The sequence below is a fragment of the Musca autumnalis genome, unplaced genomic scaffold (genome assembly GCF_047663935.1).
Source record: "Musca autumnalis isolate F117 unplaced genomic scaffold, ASM4766393v1 scaffold_1, whole genome shotgun sequence".
Lineage (NCBI taxonomy): Eukaryota > Metazoa > Arthropoda > Insecta > Diptera > Muscidae > Musca > Musca autumnalis.
The window spans coordinates 254,360,653-254,380,336 of NW_027411644.1; the positions used below are offsets into that span (position 1 = coordinate 254,360,653).

General features: G+C 37.6%; 1 protein-coding gene across 3 annotated transcripts in view; it reads left to right on the forward strand.

Annotated features, from left to right (window-relative positions):
- The window catches only part of kay (transcription factor kayak), a 350,765-nt gene that overhangs the window by 54,533 nt on the left and 276,548 nt on the right, over positions 1-19,684 (forward strand). Inside the window, exon 1 of one of the 3 annotated variants that reach the window (XM_073960792.1) lies at positions 12,507-12,829. The exons of the other annotated variants lie outside the window; for them this stretch is intronic. The gene's annotated coding sequence lies outside the window, so the exon portion shown is untranslated. Of the gene's footprint in view, positions 1-12,506; positions 12,830-19,684 lie in introns of those variants that run through there. 3 annotated transcript variants of the gene reach the window in all.

Here is a 19,684-nt window from a genome sequence, read left to right on the forward strand (position 1 = left end):
ATGAAATTTCATAAAATTTCCAAATGTGCGATATTGTAGGGTAATAATATTTGTAAAACAAATTATCATATACTATTTCCGGAATGTAGGGTAATACCCACGAGCATACTTTAATTGATAGTAGAAAATGTCGTTAGTTAGAATTTTGGGAAAAATTTACATGAGTCACAGTTATTCTAGGACTGTCTGGTTACTTTCCCAGCAAGAATTGTCCAGCAAGAGCTTTCTCGGAGAGTAAGGAGTTTTTATTCTCTTTTGCAAGAAAAATATAAAAAGTAAACAGACACTTTCCCTGCAAAAACCAGCAAACAATCAGCTGATTTGCCAAAACAGAACAACTTGTCGCCATTAAAGGAACCAAAGCAAGCAAAAAAATTGTATTTTATTAAAAATAAACAAGTAAACAAGTAAAAAACTATCGGTCGGATTTGCCGACAGAGATATACCCTCAGCCTGTATATATTGAAAAAATGTTTACCAAAAAACGTATGTATTTAGGGGTTTTTAAAAATTTTGGGAATTTGAACCGACAAAAATGTTCATTAGGATTAGATATAAAAAATTTTTGCGGTGGATATACTAAAAGGAATGGATCTACATTGACCATTATGGAAGTGGATCTCCAGCCACAACATATGGTGCCATAGGGGGTTTTTACACTCTTCGGGCTGTTTGCTAGAGAAGTATGGACTTGCCCCTAAAAAAACTTTTACCATCGTAATTGAGGCAGCGAATGCAAGTTGCTTCAACAAAAATCAAAGTGATTCGATATCAGTTCTTAAAGTGAACTTATCAAAAATTTTGTGTGGGAAGTGCCGGATGGAGTGGACAAATATAGTCTATATTTGAACCTGATCTATATTTGGTAGATATATTAGGATGTGTTAAGTATAGACCAATTCGGCCACTCCCTTTAAGAGTTACCGTACGTAGAATTTTTCCGAACATTTTTGAACTTTTATGGGGGAGGTACCTGAAGGCGTGGACCGATATGGCTTATCTTCAAACTTAAACTATGTTTGGACAAACTATTACTAAGGCCAAATTTTGGACCGAATCGGCAGATCCGTTCTAGAGTTATCTTGGGCTCCAACCACCGCACACGGTGTCATAGGGTTTTTTTTTGCAACTTTCAGGTTATTTTCTCAGGAAGTATGGACTTGCCCCTAATGAAACTTGTACCGTTGTATGGAGGGCAGTGAATACAAGTTGCTAAAACAAAAATCAGAGCGATTCGAGAGATGGTCCTAAACTAAACTTTTCCGAACGGACGGACGGACATTGCTCAATCGACTCCAAATTGTCTGAAACACATTTCGTCTAAACATACTTGGGGTCTAAAACCATTATTTCGAAGAGGCACATTTTGCCCATATGAAAGTGTATATAATGCGATTAGAGAGCACGTCTTAAACTGAAATTTTGTGTGGGAGGTACCCGAAGGACTGAACCGATAGAGTCCATATTGGAACCTCATTTATTTCACGATGTGCAAAGTATGGACCAAATCGGTTGCGTCCTTCAGCGATATAGCGTGTAAAATTTAAGTTAATTATACCCTCAGCCTTTAGGCTATGAAGGGTATATACACTTTCATACGGGCAAAATGTGCCTCATCGAAATAATGGTTTTAGACCCTAAGTATGTTTGGACGAAATGTGTTTCAGACAATTTGGAGTCGATTGAGCAATGTCCGTCCGTCTGTCTGTCTGTCTGGCTGGCTGGAGCGCACGATAACTCTCGAAGGGATGAACCGATTCGGTTCAAATTTTAGCTTTCGTAATATTTTGTCCAAACTTAGTTTAAGTTCGAAGATGAGCTATATCGGTCCACTCCTTCCGGTACCTCCCCCACAAAAGTTCGAAAATGTTCGGAAAATTTGTACGCACGATAACTCTTGAAGGGTGTAACCGATTTGGTCCATACTTTGCCCATCGTGGAGCGTGTACCAGACTTAAATCAGGTTTTAATATGGACTCAATCGGTCCACTCCGTCGTGTACCTCCCACACAAAATTTTGGAAAAGTTCAGTTTAGGAACATCTCTCGAATCGCTTTGATTTTTGCTTTAGCAACTTGTATTCACTGCCCTCCATACGACGGTATAAGTTTCATCAGGGGCAAGTCCATACTTCCTGAGAAAATAGCCTGAAAGTTGCAAAAAACCCCTATGACACCGTGTGAGGAGGTTGGAGGGCAAAAAAACTCTCGAACAGGTCTGCCGATTCGGTCCAAAGTTTGGCCTTAGTAATATTTTGTCCAAACATAGTTTAAGTTCGAAGATAAGCCATATCGGTCCACTCCTTCAGGTACCTCCCCCACAAAAGTTCATAAATGTTCGGAAAAATTGTGCGTACGATAACTCTTGAAGAGTGTGGCCGAATTGGTCCATACTTTACACATCCTAATATATCTACCAGATATAGATCAGGTTCAAATATGGACTATATTTGTCCACTCCATCCGGTACCTCCCACTCAAAATTTCGGATACATGTTCACTTTAAGACCTGCTTTCGAATCACTTTGATTTTTGTTGAAGCAACTTGCATTGCTGCCTCAATTGCGATGGTAAAAGTTGTTTCAGGGGCAAGTTCATACTTCTTGAGCAAACATCCCTGAAGTTCTAAAAAACCCCTATGGTACCATATGTAGTGGCTGGAGATCCATTCTTTTTAGTATCTCCTCCGCAAAACTTTTGATATTAAATCCTAATCAACATTTTTGTCAGTTCAAACGCCCAAAATTCTTAAAACTCCCTAAATACATGCGTTTTTTTGGAAAAAATTGTTTCAATATACACAGGCTGAGGGTATATCTCTGTCGGCAAAGCCGACTGATACTTTTTTACTTGTTTTTTTTTAATTTCGGGGATGAACCGGAAGTTGTGAACTGATATTGCCAATCTTCGAACTTAAACTAAGTTTGGACAAAATAATACGAAAGCCAAATGTTAGACCAAATCGGTTGATCAGGTTGAGAGTTATAGTGCGTTCCAGCAACTATACATGGTTCCGTAGGGGTTTTTTTTTCACCTTTTGGACCATTTCCTCATGAAGTATGGACTTGCCCCTGATAAAACATGTACCGTCGCACATAGGTTTCAATCAGGAAATTTTTGGCCAAAACCCTATTTTTGAAGTTTCGAAATTGTATTTATTTTTGCACAGAATAATAAAAAACACATCAAGTCATCTGAAAATAATTAGTTTTTGTAAATAACGTTAGTATTCGTTGATTGGCGCAGTACCAAATTTGACACTTTTTATGTAAAAATAAAACAGACTTTGTGCTGTAAAATATACAATTTTTGTTGTATTGCGTCGCTGCATAAATATACAGAAGTGAGATCAAAGTTATTATGAATCGGGAAGCTGTTAATGAGTACTTTCATAATATTTACAAAAAGAACGATGAAATTTGTAAAATTAGCGTAATAAAATCAATGTGTTTATATATATTAAAAATTATTTTTTAAATATACTTAAACTTTTAAAAAAATGTCCAAATATGTCCACCTCCAAATCGAATTTGAGAGAGAGAGCAGGGGGTCTGTACTAATAAATTCAGAAGTCAAATCGTGCTCAAATTTGCCACAGTTAAAATAAAGTGGATTTTTCTATTTTGAAATAGGAGAATTTTTTGTAAATACCTGTTGTGACTGTACGTAGTATCCAATTGAAATAGAACGGTAATACCCACATCTATCAACCGATTTTCATTAAAATTCATATTTAGGGGTTTCAGAGTGTAGAAAACAAGTATGTATAATTTTTTTGAAAATAGATCATAGCCCCCACATAAAAGTACCGTCCGATTTTAGATATTTTGTGGATTTTAGCGACACTTTATGACCGATTCGGCTGAAATTTGGTATTTTGACCTCTTAGAAGATATGAATCCTTCGTACCAAAAATTATTAACATAGGTCAATGTTTTGGTTTAGACCCCACACAACGGGACCACCCTTTTCAACAAATTTTGGCTATTTTTGGTCATTTTGGTCGATAAAACGTAAGAATTGCTGTTTGTACACATTTATTATAAATAAAAATTAATTTCAGTACAAAATGGACGTTGAAATAGTTTTGGCCAGAAAATTTGGATTTGGGACCATTGTGCGTCGTAATGGTGGCAGTGAATACAAGTTGCTACAACAACAAAATAATGCGATTCGAGAGCCGGTCTTAAACTGAAATTTTGTTTGGGAGGTACCCGAAGGAGTGAACCGATAGAGTCCATATTGGAACCTCATTTATTTCACGATGTGCAAAGCATGGACCAAATCGGTTACTCCCTTTAAGAGTTATAGTGCGCACAATTTTTCCGAACATTTTCGAACTTTTGTGGGGGAGGTACCTGAGTGGATCGATATGGCCCATCTTCGAACTTAAACTGAGTTTGGACAAAACATTACGAAGACCAAATTTTGGAGCAAATCGGTTAATCCGATCGAGAGTTATTGTGCGCACCAACCAACAGACGGACATTGCCACATCGACTCCAAATTATCAGAAACGTATTTCGTCGAAACATAGACTAGGACCTTGTTGCAGCAAAGGTAAACGTGCCAAATAAAGTACGAACAGGGGCAACTGTACAATCAGAGACCCACAAGGTAATTTGGTAACTGATACAGATGGTAAGTTCAGGATATGAATAGAACAGTTCTCAAAAGTTTTGGTATCCAGTAGTAGCGAAGGCGACGAAGATACCGCAGATCCAATAGCAGAAGATGGTATTAAATGTATACCCACCGGCCAAGATGAGGTAAAGACTGCAATAAACCGGATGAAGAATAATAAGGCAGCAGGAGTCTCATTTCGATAGGATTTGCCCTTTCCAAGCAAAATCGTGAAAAGCTAAAAAAAACTAAAAATGTGAGCTTTGACCGCGATTTATTTAAAAATCCCTAGAGCGATTTCTTCTTATTTTTGGATTTTTTCTCATCTATGAACACTGCTGTTTCAGAAACCGCAAAAACTTCCTACGTGTAATAGTGCAGTCAAAACAGACATGGAAAATAGCAAAAATTCCAACAAAGCTGAATTTTGGTGGAAATCTAGGGTATGCCATTAGAAGTAACGTCTTAAAAGTCCCCATATTTCCCATGTGTGCAAACGAAGTTATTCAGGGTCAAATGTCATTTTTTGGAAGCCTTTTTAATTTTTTATCAGAACTGGACTAAAGTAAAAGGAGTCACCATTCTTAAGATATCATGTTATAAGTGTTAAATTACTCGTACATATGTGAAGAAGTAAGCAGCGTAAGAACATCATGAGGCGGACCGGAAGAAAGGAAGAAGGCTACTGATTTTGGTAATGATCGGATAATATTTAGGAGTCAGAATTGGCAAAAAATATGTGGATTTTCATCCATTCGTTTCAACGTTTTATTCTTACACCTAATAGGTGTATTACAAAAGCAAAGCCTATCAATGGAAGAAGAAAAGATCGCCTTTATAATGATGCAAAGTAGGTTGGCGTACCATTTTTATACCCTCAGCCATCAGGCTTACAATGGTATATATATTTTAATACGACTAAAAATGTGACTCATAAAATAATGATTTAAGACGCCAAGTATGTTTGGACGAAGTTCTAATGGAACAACCGAATCGAACCAACTCTTCCACTCCTTCGGGTACCTTCCCACTCCTTCGGGTACCTCCCCCAAAAAAGTTCAAAATTGTTCTGCAAAAAGGTGTGAACGATTAGAGATGGACAGTGGGTAAATACCCAATGGGTAAATACCCGGTAAATTGGGGAAATGCCGGGTAAATACCCATTTATGAATATTTATTATATTGTATCGCCAATACAACATCTTAAATTCTTGGATATAGGTTGTGAAATCGTTTCAAAATGAACAGTTTTACAATACTTTAAACAAGTGGGTAAATACTTGGGTAAATACCCGAGTATTTACCCAAATAATGGGTAAAAACTCTTTAACTGTTGAACCACTTGACGTAGGCTGACAAAATTTGGCTGAAAACTTTCTTATATCAATAGTATTAAAGGTATTGAAAATGGAGTCCCTGACTCACAAATGGGTATTTACCCGTGTGGGTATTTACCGGATAAATACCCGGTAAATAAAATAAAATAATATAAAATAAAATAATGATTTAAGACCCCAAGTATGTTTGGTCGAAATTCATTTTAGACAATTTGGAGTCGATTTAGCCATGTCCGTCCGTCCGTCTGTCTGACTGGCTGGTGCGCACGATAACACTCGAACGCAACAACCGATTAGAACCAAATTTTGCGATTCGTAATATTTTGCCACCGTGGTGCAATGATATGCACACCCGCCTTGCACGCTGAAGGTCGTGTTTTCGATTCCCCGGACCAGCAACATCAAAACAATTTTCAACGGTGGCAGAATACCCCTCAGTAATGTTTGCGACATTTCCTGAGTATTACAGCCATGTAAAACTTCTCTACAAGTGGTGTCTTAATACACGCCGTTCGGACTCGGCAATAAACTGTAGGTCCCATATCATTGAGCTAATATGAATCGGGGTGCATTCATTGATATGAGAGAAGTCTCTCTTGTCCCATCTGGGATGTTTGTGGAACAATTATAATATTTTGCCCAAACTTAGTTTAAGTTCGAAGATGGGCCATATCGGTCCACTCTTTCGGGTACCTCCCCCACAAAAGTTCAAAATATGGTGTGAACGAACAATCGATTTGGTCCAAACTTGGCACATCATATAGATCGGGTTCGAATATGGACTATATCGGTCCACTCCTTCGGGTACCTCCCACACAAATTCGGAAAAAATGAAGTTTGGAAGCTCTTCCCGGATTGCTTTGAAATTTTTTCAGCAGGCACGGTGCTTTCGAAACAAATCAAAAAAACAAAAAAAAAAAAATCGCCGGAGCGCTTTTTAAATAAATCGGGATTCAAGTTGTTTAGGTTTTTGCGATTTTGCTTGGAAACCGCAAGTCTTATCAAATTGGGAATAAAGAAAATGTTGTAGCTATCAAAATTCTCTACATGATTGGCCTTAATGATATTTTAGTAGGTTTTACATGGCATGACTGCAATTTCCCAACTTAAACTTATATATCAAAAAAAAAAAAAAAAATGGTACAACCTAGGAAAAATTGCATAAACCAGTTTTGTAGAGAATTTTCACAGCTATAAGATTTTCTCAGGTCCCATGCCGATAAGACTTGCCGTATTCAAACAAAATCGCGAAACCTTAACAAAACCTAAAAATGTAAACTGAGCTTCTTTATCTCACAAATGGTACAGACTGGGAACAAATGATAAACGTCAATCCTGTAGAGAATTTTCACAGCTACAACATTTTCTTTAGCTCCATTTCGAAAACCTAAAAAACACCTAAAAATGTGAATTTTGACCGCGATTTATTTAAAAATCCCTACATCGATTTTTTCTTGTTTTTGGATTTTTCTCATCTATAAACACTGCTGTTTCAGAATTCAAAAAATTTCCCCTGTGTAAGCGGTTTTTATTAAAAGTTAGTTAAGGCACACCCTTCATGACATTGTTTTATAAGGGGGCGATACAGTCTGTGCATTGTCCCAATTTGAACTTCAATATCTCCAAAATGGTAAAACCTACGAAAATACCGTGAAGGTCAATCTTGTAGAGAATTTTCATAGCTACAACATTTTCTTCAGTATCATTTTGTTAGGACTTGCGGTTTTTGATTTTCTCATCTATGAACATTTTAATTTCAGAATCCGTAAAAACTTCCCAGGTGTAAGCAACTTCCATTTAAATTTAATTCAAGAGCACCGTGCAGGTTGTCCTAGCTGCCCCCTTTAAGACAGTACAAATTTTTCGGGCGCAAGTCCATACTTCCTGATATAATGGCCTAAAAGCTTCGCAAGATAACTCTCGGAAGGAGTTTCTGATTGGTCCAAACTTTGCACATCGTATTATTTCATCCAGTCATGTATCAGGTTGGAATATCAGTCCACTCCTTCGGGTACCTCACGCACAAACTTCGGAAAAGGTGAAAAGTGAAAAGCTCCAAAAACCCTGCCGGCAAGGGCTAGTATACAAAATAAGTCTCAAACTTCATTTAATATTTCGAGTTCTCTATGAATCAGAAGTTTACTTACTAAAAATTGTTGGTATATGTCCATGATTTGGTATACCCCACCTTACTGCACCTACAGAGGCTGAGGGTATATCTCTGTCAGCACAGCTAACTAATACTTTCTATTTCCGTTTTTGGCGATCTTGCTCCTATATGCATCGTGACACCCAAAGTCAGAGCAAGTTCCTAGATGGGGTATATATGTGCACTTTATACCAAGTTTGACATATTTGCGCGTAAATCCTGTTTAAGACCACTTCTCGGATCTTGTTCAAAATTCAATAGTGATCATCAATATTTTCCGAGATTTGGGTCCAAAAAATAAACTTTTAACACCATCCGCTCTAATGTGCTTTTGAGTCCAGTGCTCTGTTCCAGAACCTGCAAGAAGCCACTATTTTTTATTACGATAACATTTTTTCCTTTATGTTATCGAAAACAATTAAAAAAGTGTCAGTCGGCTTTGCCGATAGATATATACCCTCAGTCAATGTGAAGTGAAACTTTCACCTCCGGACAGATCGAATGTATTTAAGGTCTCTTCAGAATTTTGTGGCCGTTTTTGGACATTTAAACTTGCCGAAAAAATGGGGATTAGGAATTAACTGCACTAAGACACAAATGTTGAAGCTTTGTGGCGGAGGTACCCTTAGGGAGGACCGATATGGGCCATTTTAGAAGTTAAACTAAATTTTGATAAAATATTAGAAGATCCAAAGTTTGGACCAAATTGGTTGCCCCATTCAAATGATATCGTCCTAGCATTTTAGTGACATTTTTTAAATATTGGGGAGAAGTACCGGAAATTGTGGACCGGTATTGCCCCACGAAAGTAAGTTTGGATATAATATGACGAAGACCAAATGTTGGACCAAATCGGTTGAACAGTTGGAGAGCTCTCCGACCGCCACATATGGTGACATTGGGGAGTTTTACACCTTTCGGGCTGTTTTCCCAAGAAATATGGACTTGCCCCTGAAAAAAACTTTTAGCGAATGCAAGTCGCTTCAACAAAAATCAAAGTAATTCGAGAGTAGGTCTTAAAGTGAACTTATCCGAAATTTTATGTGAGAGGTACCAGTAGACAAATATAGTCCATATTCGAACCTGATCAATATCTGGTAGATATATTAGGATGTGCAAAGTATGGACTACATCGGTCACTCCCTTCAAGAGTTATCGTGCGCAAAATTTTTCCGATCATTTTTGAAGTTTTGTGGGGGAGGTACCTGAAGGAGTGGACCGATATATCCCATCTTCGAATTTAAACTACGTTTTGATAAAATATTACGAAGGCCAAATTTTGGACTGAATCGACAGATCCGTTCGAGAGTTATCTTGCGCTCCAACCACTACACAAGGTGTCATATGGGGCTTTTTCCACCTTTCCGGCCATTTTCTCAGGAAGTATGGACTTGCTTCTGATGAAACTTGTACCGTCGTATGGGGGGAAGTGAATACAAGTTGTTGCAACAAAAATCAAAGCGATTCGAGAGCAGGTCCTAATCTGAACTTATCCGAAATTTTGTGTGTGAGGTACCCGAAGGAGTGGGCCGATTGAGTTCATATTGGAACCTCATCTAAGCCTGAAAATTTCACGATGTGCAAAGTATGGATTAAATCGGTTACTCCCTTCAAGAGTTATCGTGTCCACAAATTTTCCGAACATTTTGGAACTTTTGTGGGTGAGGTACCGGAAGGAGTGGACCGATATGACTCATGTTCGAACTAAGTTTGGACAAAATATTACGATAGCCAAATTTTGGGCCAAATCAGTTCATCCGTTTGAGAGTTATCGTGCGCACCAGCCAAACAGACAGACAGACGGACGGACATTGCTAAATCAACTCCAAATTGTCTGAAACACATTTCGTCCAAACATACTAGGGGTCTAAAACCATTATTTCGATGAGGCACATTTTGCCCGTATGAAAGTGTATATACTAGGGTGGGACGATTTGTGGGAAGGAAAAAAAACTTTATGAGCCCTTCGCGTTTCTGATTCCTGGGATTGAACTGAACAAAATAGTCCACTGGACCATATATCTACCGTGAAAATCGAGCCTACCGATTTTGACTTTAAGTTTTTTATTGACCTTTTTTGGATAGTTTGGCATATAACAACCAAACCATTGAGATTTTCGATTCAACACAAAGACAACAATTGTAGCCAAGACAGTAATTAAGAACTCTCTAATACATCGCGGCATTGGAACGCTCCTTCAGGCAGTTTTGGCCTTGAGAAGGTGCAAACTTTTCGAAAAATGTTATTATTTGTTTAAATCGGTTAACAAATGGCTAAGTTATATTGGTTTAAGTCTGAAAACCCCCTCAAAAAAACTATAACTGAATTTCTCATAATTTAGGAAATAATTATTGAACAAAGCAAAAAAACATTATATTTTTGAAAATTATGGGAAATTCAGTTATAGTTTTTTTGTGGGGGTTTTCAGACTTAAACCACTAGAACTTAGCCATTTGTTAACCGATTTAAACAAATAATAACTTGTTCTAAAGATATTATTCACCCCTTTAAAAGGAAGAAGGATCACTAGAAATCCGTTGTGAAAAAAAGAAAATATGTCCGTTTAAATTTGAAAATGTAAGAAACCCAGATTTTCACTACTTTTACCGTTATAAAAAAATAAAACGAAGTGACCCCAACGAACTAAAGGCATTGTCGTTGTCCATGGATCCCAACACGATATAATTTTGCATCAGAACACGTGAATATTTTTCTGGTCAACTTTTGTAGCACAGTGTCATTTATCGACATTTTTCGAAAAGTTTGCACCTTCTCAAGGCCAAAACTGCCTGAAGGAGCGTTCCAATGCTTCCGCGATGTGTTAGAGAGTTCTTAATTACTGTCTTGGCTACAATTTTTGTCTTTGTGTTGAATCGAAAATCTCAATGGTTTGGCTGTTATATGCCAAAATATCCAAAAAACGTCAATAAAAAACTTAAAGTCAAAATCGGGAGGCTCGATTTTCACGGTAGATATATGGTCCAGTGGACTTTTTTGCTCAGTTCAATCCCAGGAATCAGAAACGCGAAGGGCTCATTAAGGTTTTCAAATCGCCCCGGCCTAGTATATACCCTTTCTAGCCTAAAGGCTAAAAGTATAAAAATAGTAAAAATTGGTAGATTCTTGCAGTACTGGAACAGGCATCAGGTTTGTGATACCTACGCCATTTCTTTTATTTAGTCTATTTTTTTGCAGATTTCATGAACTGTTATGAGATGCAAAATCAACACCAATATCATATTGTCCTCCCATATGTCACTACAAAATTAGGATCCCACATATTCCGTCAAAATAGTACACAATTACGTTTAAGTTTTCGAATGACTAATCCGTCGGATGGAAGACCACAGTTGTGCGTGATGCGTATTTATAATAGTTTTTGGGATTTCCATTTAGCTAAAGCAGTTAAACCACCCAACCACAAAATATTAAAGCCAAATCCAATACAGTTAAAACAAAATAAAAAAACAAACATTTTATAGACCACAATTAAAAAAGGAAATTAATTGCCGATGTGTTGATGTTTTGACAACAGCTAAAATTCTTGGAAATTGCAAAATTCCAATAGAAGGAAGGGAGAGGCGTAGATAGATCGATTTTATTAAAGAGCACAGGCCACCTAGAAAGAAACTTCCAAACTACCTTCACCAGACTAGTATTTACAGCGTAGTTCCAATTTCTTAGTACCGATGCAAATTTAGGCATATTTTTTTAACACCCTCTATAGAACTAGATTACACTACGCCATTGCGAGTTGGAAAAATTTCTATAAATTACTTGGCATTTGTTGTCATTAATTCGATCAAATGCAAATTATAACTTAATTAGTGAGATGTGAACTTATTTTCAATTAATTGACAAATGATCCCCGCTAGTGGTGGAGGGGTAGGTGGTGCTTAGATGAAGGGTATTGATTTACTTCTCACCCACTTTTGTTCCATAGTTGCGGGGGTTAATTAACATTTAAGCGACGGCGGCGTCACCGGTGGACTGACTGGTGAAATGATATTTTGAAACGCTATAAGTTTATTAACACCAATCAAATGGACAGCATATTCACCGGCTGGCACGGGATAGCTAACACGTCGTTTTATTGTTCAAATAACAGCAACAACAACAACAGCGACACTAAAGCAGAATTAAAATACAAATAATAAAAGTAAAAATTGTAGATTCCACAACAAATACGACGACGATCGACATTGTCATAGTCAGTCAGATTGTGTTCGCCGTTTGCGGTTTTCGAAATTTGCATTTTAATTTTGTTGTTTTCATTTTTTGATATAAAAATAGTTTGTCAAAATTATGAGTCACTCATTGAAATGTGCGTAGACACAGCAGTTCGGTCTGCTGCTGAGTTTGTTGTTGTTGTCGTTGTTTTTGTTTCTATAGAAAAATTCACATTACGCAGATGTACGCTTCAGAATGTGCGATTTTTCGTGCCCCCAAAACACACACTCTCAAACACAACAACAAAATGTGGTAATGACTCAAAAACATTTTTTTTAACCATAAAACTATGAACATCATTTAAAAAGATATACAAATTAATTTCAAAGTTGTATACTAAATTAGTAATGTGTGAATATTGTATTGTGTGTAAATCGACTATGGTATTTAGACCCAGCGAGCATTTTGGGAGCCACTTGAGGCAAATAACCCATTACAAAATAATGTAAACAAGCATTCACAAAGCAAACGAACCATTAGGCTAACGAAGGTATATCACGAATATTGTCAATTATTTCATATTCCATTTCAGAAAAAAATGATAAATTTTTTTCGCGCTACATCAACGATTTTTATACCCTCAGCCTTTAGGCTAAGGAGGGTATATACACTTTGATACGATGAAAATGTGCCTCATCGAAATAATGGTTTTAGACCCCAAGTATGTTTGGACGAAATGTGTTTCAGACAATTTTGAGTCGATCTAGCCATGTCCGTCCGTCTGTCTGTCTGTCTGTCTGTCCTGCTGGCTGGAGCGCACGATAACTCTCGAACGGATGAACCGATTCGGTTCAAATTTTGGCTTTCGTAATATTTTGCCCAAACTTAGTTTAAGTTCGAAGATGAGCTACATCGGTCCACTCCTTCCGGTACCTCCCCCACAAAAGTTCGAAAATGTTCGGAGAGTTTGTGCGCACGATAACTCTTGAAGGGAGTGACCGATTTGGTCCATACTTTGTATGGCAAAAACTTTCTACAAGAGTAATATGAGGTTCCAATATGGTCTCAATAGGTCCACTCCATCGGGTAGCTCCCACACAAAATTTCGGAAAAGTTCAGTTTAGGGCCATCTCTCGAATCGCTTTGATTTTTGTTTTAGCAACTTGTATTCACTGCCCTCCATACGACGGTACAAGTTTTATCAGGGGCAAGTCCATACTTCCTGAGAAAATAGCATAAAAGTTGCAAAAAACCCCTATGACACCGTGTGAGGTGGTTGGAGCGCAAGATAACTCTCGAACGGATCTGCCGATTCGGTCCAAAATATAGCCTTAGTAATATTTTGTCCAAACATAGTTTAAGTTTGAAGATAAGCCATATCGGTCCACTCCTTCAGGTACCTCCCCCACAAAAGTTCAAAAATGTTCGGAAATATTGTTCGTACGGTAACTCTTGAAGGAAGTGGCCGAACTGGTCTATACCCTACACATCCTAATATATCTACCAGATATAGATCAGGTTCAAATATGAACTATATTTGTCCACTCCATCCGGTACCACACAAAATTTCGGATAAGTTCACTTTATGACCTAATAACGAATCACTTTGATTTTTATTGAAGCAACATGCATTCGCTGTCTCAATTACGATGGTAAAAGTTTTTTAAGGGCAAGTCCATACTTCTTGAGCAAACAGCCCGTATGTGTAGTGTAGTGGCTGGAGATCCACTTCCATAACGGTCAATGTCGATCCATTCCTTTTTTGTATCTCCTCCGCAAAACTTTTGATCTTTAATCATTATCAACATTATCGTCGGTTCAAACGCCCAAAATTTTTAAAACCCCCTAAATACATACGTATTTTGGGAAAAATTGTTTCAATATAAACAGGCTGAGGGTATATCTCTGTCGGCAAAGCCGACTGATACTTTTTTACTTGTTGATATGTAGGTTAAGAAAAAAATTTCCAGTACGAATCTGGTCGCGAGCCAATTTTTGGATGTTGCGGACAAAAGCTATGGCGCTTTTATTTCGCTTTTTAAGAAAGAAAATATTATAAAAACGCTAATTATTTTAATGAGCGCAATTGTTACAAAAAAGTTTTCTCGAAGTGACTTCAGCGTGTAGATTGCATAATACCTGCAAAATGTTACACAGAATTCGCGGAATGCACATGAAACTGATAAATTATTGAATATAAGTCTACTTTTTTCAAAATTAAGGCCCATTTAGTGGTCATAAAATTACATATAAAATTGTTGTGGATCCAAACTTCACGGCGAATCAAATAAGACCCCAAGTATGTTTGGACGAAATGTGTTTCAGACAATTTTGAGTCGATCTAGCCATGTCCGTCCGTCTGTCTGTCTGTCTGTCCTGCTGGCTGGAGCGCACGATAACTCTCGAACGGATGAACCGATTCGGTTTAAATTTTGGCTTTCACAATATTTTGCCCAAACTTAGTTTAAGTTCGAAGATGAGCTACATCGGTCCACTCCTTCCGGTACCTCCCCCACAAAAGTTCGAAAATGTTCGGAAAGTTTGTGCGCACGATAACTCTTGAAGGGAGTGACCGATTTGGTCCATACTTTGTATAGCGTAAACTTTCTACCAAAGTAATATAAGGTTCCAATATGGTCTCAATAGGTCCACTCTTTCGGGAACCTCCCACACAAAATTTCGGAAAAGTTCAGTTTAGGGCCACCTCTCCAATCGCTTTGATTTTTGTTTTAGCAACTTGTATTCACTGCCCTCCATACGACGGTACAATTTTCATCAGGGGCAAGTCCATACTTCCTGAGAAAATATCATGAAAGTTTCAAAAAACCCCTATGACACCGTGTGAGGTGGTTGGAGCGCAAGATAACTCTCGAACGGATCTGCCGATTCGGTCCAAAATATGGCTTTAGTAATATTTTGTCCAAACATAGTTTAAGTTTGGAGATAAGCCATATCGGTCCACTCCTTCATTTACCTCCCCCACAAAAGTTCAAAAATGTTCGGAAAAATTGTTCGTACGGTAACTCTTGAAGGGAGTGGCCGAATTGGTCTATACTTTACACATCCTAATATATCTACCAGATATAGATCAGGTTTAAATATGGACTATATTTGTCCACTCCATCCGGTACCTCCCACACAAAATTTCGGATAAGTTCACTTTATGACCTAATATCGAATCACTTTGATTTTTGTCGAAGCAACTTGCATTCGCTGTCTCAATTACGATGGTAAAAGTTTTTATGGGCAAGTCCATACTTCTTAAGCAAACAGCCCGTATAGTGTAATAAACCCCTATGGCACCATATGTTGTGGCTGGAGATCCACTTCCATAACGGTCAATGTCGATCCATTCCTTTTAGTATCTCCTCCGCAAAACTTTTGATCTTTAATCCTAATCAACATTTTTGTCGGTTCAAACGCACAACATTTTTAAAACCCCCTAAATACATACGTATTTTGGAAAAAAAATTGTTTCAATATACACAGGCTGAGGGTATATCTCTGTCGGCAAAGCCGACTGATACTTTTTTACTTGTTTGGGATAAAATGAATGTAGCTCACTTATCAGTGAAGTTTTCAAATCTCTGTTTCCGCTAAAACGAAGATGCTGTATTAGTTGTTTCATTGCAGTGGAAACGAACCGCAGAAAACGCGATAAAATACGCGATATTTCCAAAAACAATTTTAGGTGATTTTTCTACTTTGGACTTTCTTGTAACTCGCGTTTTAGTAGATTGATTTTCACGGGGAATGATCTATTAGATCCGGAACGTAAAAAACTGAAATGTGCAACCAAGTACGAGGAAATGGAATGACAATTGTAAAAATTAGGCCCGAAAAATAGGTTTTTTACAAAAATGTGCGCACAAAATTTCCGCATTTGGATGTAGATTACTATGAAGCTGTGCAGACTACATACACAGTATTCGTATCAAACAACTCAGAATCGCAAGTACTACAATCCTATATATGATTATTTGAAAACCCTGTTTGCGGAATGAAATTAGAAGAAAATGTCAAAAAACACTGTAAATCTGGCTTCAAAATGTCAGCATCATTTAATGGTAGAAGCAGTTCAAATTTTGAAAAGTAATACATCAGTGAGATGATCCTTATTTAGTTTGCTTCTACTTTTACTTTGACAGGAAAATCGAAAGAAGTGTGGTTTACTCACAAATCGAGAGAAAACAAAAAAAGACATTGTGGCTTCAACCCATTTTTAACCATTTTTTAACATAAATATAGCCACAGCTTCCATGCAAATTATCTTTTAAGGCCAATATTTTTTGCCATGTCCAAAAACATTTCATTTTATCCAAAAACATTTAATTTGTATAATATAGAACCACAAGTCGCGTATTCTAAAAGGGTAAACCTTGGCTTCAGCTATGTTAAATTTTCAAAAATATTGGTGATATACACTTGGATACGATAACAAATGTGCCTCGTCGAAATAACGTGTTTAGACTCCAATTATGTTCGGACGAACTCAGTTTCTGACAATTTGGAGTCGATTTAGAACGGATAAAGCGATTTGGTCCAAACTTTGCACCTTATAGTTTATCCACTCCTTTGTGTATATCTCCCACAAAAGTTCAACATTTTTCGCTTAAATGTTACGCCCGATAACATTCGAACAGAGTTACCGATTTCGCCCAAACTGAAAAAATATTAAACTTCAAAACTTTCTCAAAATTGCAGTTTAAGGACATGTATCCGATCGTTTTATTTTTGCTGCTTGTAGTCGCGGCCACTATCACACAGCACTAAAATCCCCTGCCGGCATCAGCAAACATACGAATTGGGTATCCGGTTTGGCAGATACTTTACGCATCGTAGAATGTCTTCTTAACGTAGAAAAAAGTTCAAAAATGTCGCATAAGTGCAGTTAAAGGGATGTTTGACAATTTCTGCCGAATATTAGAGATGATTAGGTTAGGCTAGGTTAAAGGACGTTTAGCTGGCGTTAGCATTGGACAACGATGTAATAAGAACTCGGTAGTCTCTATTTGTTTATCATCATCGCATAACCTGCAATAGTCAGCAATTTCATCTTATTCTGCAGTGACCCGTAATTATTCCTTGGATACCTTACATCTAGGTTCATTGTGTCAAATCTGGCAAGAATTATTCAAAACCGCGGCAGACCTGAGTGAGCAAAATCCGCTTGATTACACTGTCTTACAAAAGTCGACCTAAAAAATCTAGGGGTTCTGATGCACCAATTCGGTTTTGTTGTAAAGTGATTTTATAACGGTGAGAGCACCTTTCAAATAGAACTAGTGGGAGAATATTGATATAACCCTTATTAATAAAGACGAATCGCTCATTACTGGCTTGATGGTATGCATGCGATGAGTGCTTCTTTTCCGACCCCCGGGATAAACTCTTCCAAGTCTCTATTGACGGCATTCGGCAACCACCACATAGGAATTCTGGGAAAACCGACTGAAACAAATTCACTGAACTAGCAAACTCTAAGCTGGAGCATAATATTATCCTACAGGAGATGTCAGCGGTTTGGTGCAACTGTTTATCGACAAGCCTAAACGGCGTGCCTAAAGACTCCACTTGTAGAGTAGTTTTACATGGCTGAAATACTCAAGAAATTTCGTCAACATTAGACTGAGAGATACTTTGCCACCGTTGATGTTTATGTTCCCTGGCATACCAATCGAACCCGGACATTACGCGTGCAAGTCGAGTGCGCATACCATTGCACCAAGGTGGCGCCCAATAATGCTAGATGGAATCAATAATGAGAGATGGAATCAACCTTGAGCTCTCTTTAGTATCAAGACCACCAATGATCGTGGAAAAGAAATGTTGAGGAACGTACTAAGGGAGGTCTGACCACTAGTCATCCATTGAATTTTCACGACCATCGTATGTCCAATTCTGGTATGGTCCAATGCTTTGAGCAAGGTATCTTATCTTTGTAAGATATACAACGTCCAATGAGTGGTATAGCGATACCCTCAACTTACGGCTCTCATAAGTTGAACGAAAATTGTAGTTTCCTTTAAGTCGAAATCTTTGCAGTCTAAAATCTGCAGAACTGATAAAGGATATCAACAGAGACATAGTTGGACTGGTGACTATGTACGTTTGTTGGAGTCCATTGTCACTGGGTAATCATAAGACGTGTCCAGATATATAGGGGGGGGGGGGGGGGGTGTAACAATGTGTGGACCGATATAGTCCAGTGTAGAATTTGACGTAACCACAAACAAACGACGCATCATTTCAAAATTTCAGCGTCCTATCTCAATTTGTATGTATACTAGAGTATTTACCACTTGGCTTATTCTGCAAATATGTCTCAACAAAGACTTGAATACGGACTCACCTCTGCCGCACAGTGGTTCAGAATCGTTTTTTTCCTGGTCAAAATTGTGTAACTTTTGAACGGATAGATTTATTTTCATAATTCTTTTTTCAGATAACACAATCAGCTTTTAGATGAATTATAAGCGGTCAAGTTCGCTCTGGCATTTGCAGAGAAACTTAAGGTCAAAGTTAAACTTATGAGTTTTTTACCACTTTTCATCAAAATATCAGTATTTTTGTGTGTTTTTATATCTTCATATATATTAAAGATGGTCAAACGCCAATAAATAACTATGAAAATACCAAAAAAGTAAAACAACTCGAAAAAAATTTTTCAAAACATTTTTCACAAATTAAATGAAAAATAATTTAAACAAGTAGGAAAAGCTTTAAGTTCGGTCGGGCCGAACTTTTTATACCCTCCACCACAAATTTCAGCCATTTCGGTGGATTAATGTGGCCACAACCTTCAAAATACCGAAATTCGGAAGGTACAGTTTTCTGGGGGCTATATGATGGCGTGGACCTATACCTACAAATTTCTGGGGGAAAGTTTTATACACCTAAAGAAGACTAAATACCAAATTTCAGTCATCTCGGTGGGATAATGAGGCTAAAACCTTCAAAATATCGAAAATCGGGAGATATCGTATTATGGGGGCTATATCAACACGTGGACCTATGTAAACATTTTATGGTAGAAATGTTTCTTAGCCTCTGGAAACACAAAATACAATGGTACAACCGATTCTTTGGTCAAATGGGTCTAATACATTCAAAATATATTAAAATGACGCGTACTTTATAAAGGGCCTTATGTGGGGGCTATACCAAAACGTGGACCTATATAAACAAACTTTGGTAGGAATGTTTTTTGGCCTCTGGAGACACAAAATACAAAGTTACAACCAATTCGGTGGTAAAATGGGACAACTATCTTAAACATTCCTTAAAACGACGACGCATCACGCGTCATTTTGTATGGGGGCTATACGAAAGCGTGGACCTACATAGCCCGCTTTCAATACCAAAAGTCCTACGTACAAATAATAGATTTTCCCAAAATTTCATC